At 47.1% G+C, this 1,364-nt stretch overlaps 1 protein-coding gene across 1 annotated transcript in view; it reads right to left on the reverse strand.

Moving 5' to 3' along the window:
- Nucleotides 1-1,364, reverse strand: part of rps6ka3b (ribosomal protein S6 kinase, polypeptide 3b) — a 37,161-nt gene that overhangs the window by 34,902 nt on the left and 895 nt on the right. The window lies entirely within an intron of this gene.

The following is a 1,364-nucleotide window of genomic DNA, read 5'->3' on the forward strand; positions in this document are numbered from 1 at the left end:
AGAGCATTAAGAATAGATGAGGAGGAGCTGAGGGAGGACATCATCATTAATTCAAGAGCTGGCAAGACAAGATCCTCAATCACGGCTCGGCACATCAGACGCGCGCGGGCTCAGATTTTCATTCTGTTGGTAACTGATCCACCGAGAAGCACGCGGAGAGAGAGGCGGCTGGGAGGACGTCATTCTGGAGGCTGAAATGATGTAGAGCACAGCAACTCTCCTCACGGGCTCATCAGTCACAATATCCTTTGTAAAGTGAAAGGTAATGAAAGAGAAAAGTCCACCACGCGTCCCGAGGTGCTGTTTTCACACGTGCACCACAGCCTTTCTAGACATTACTCATCAAAGACTCAGTGGTCTGTAATGTGCTGGTACAGGTGCCTGAAGTCACAGAGAACAGGTCGTCACACACATACAAGACTCAAATGGACAAACATCTTTCCACTGTTAATAGCGTTTAATGGCTTCTGGCGTTATAATGAGTTACATTTAAAAAAGTCCGGCCGGTCAGGCACTGGGTGTCTCTGTTTTGTTTTGGCTGTGGTAAGCTTTGTCCTGCAGGAGCTGATTGGAGGGTGATTATCTGGATAAGCGGAGCTCGTGTAAAAGCTCTGACCTTCCTGCAGCCTCCTGTCTCCGACAGGCCCTGCGACTTCCTCCTGTCCTCCACGCACGCCGTCAGCCGAGCAAACAGCCGATAAATGCGCACTCTTTTAACTTAATGATGTTTTTGTAAATACATCGCTGTTTTCTACGCTGCCAGCGCACGTCGTCTTCAGTCATTGTCACAAGTTTTCCGTGTTTTTTCCTCCTGTCATCTCCTCTTAAAAACACGGGGATGAAACACTAAAACTAAACTTAAAAAACAAAAAACAAACAAAAAATGTAAAAATTTAGAAGAAAGAAAAGTTTTCAACTGTGGTATGACTGACTATCTGACACATATTGATCCATTTGCCTATAAATTCTGACCGCTCGCTAAACAAAAATCAATCAGACGAAGCCCTAATTAACGAAGCTCGTCAACACGGGGCGAGAGACACTGAGTGACAGTGGGATGGAGAGAGAGAGAGATGTGGACAAAGGAAGGGGGACAGCTCGCAGACAGAAAACTTTGTCGCCATGCCAACCATGTTACCATGGTGATATGTCCATACGACACACACACACCTCGCTGTGATCTGTTGGACAGCAGACCCACTGTCTGTGCACTCGTCCGTCCTCCTTTCATTCGGTCGCTCTCCCCTCTCATTAGAGGAAATCAAAGCGCTTCATCTGATGCCAACACACACACACACACACACACACACACACACACACACACACACACACACACACACACACACACACACACACACACACAC

The sequence above is a fragment of the Pundamilia nyererei genome, unplaced genomic scaffold (genome assembly GCF_000239375.1).
Source record: "Pundamilia nyererei isolate P.nyererei 1_Seehausen unplaced genomic scaffold, PunNye1.0 scaffold00361, whole genome shotgun sequence".
NCBI lineage: Eukaryota > Metazoa > Chordata > Actinopteri > Cichliformes > Cichlidae > Pundamilia > Pundamilia nyererei.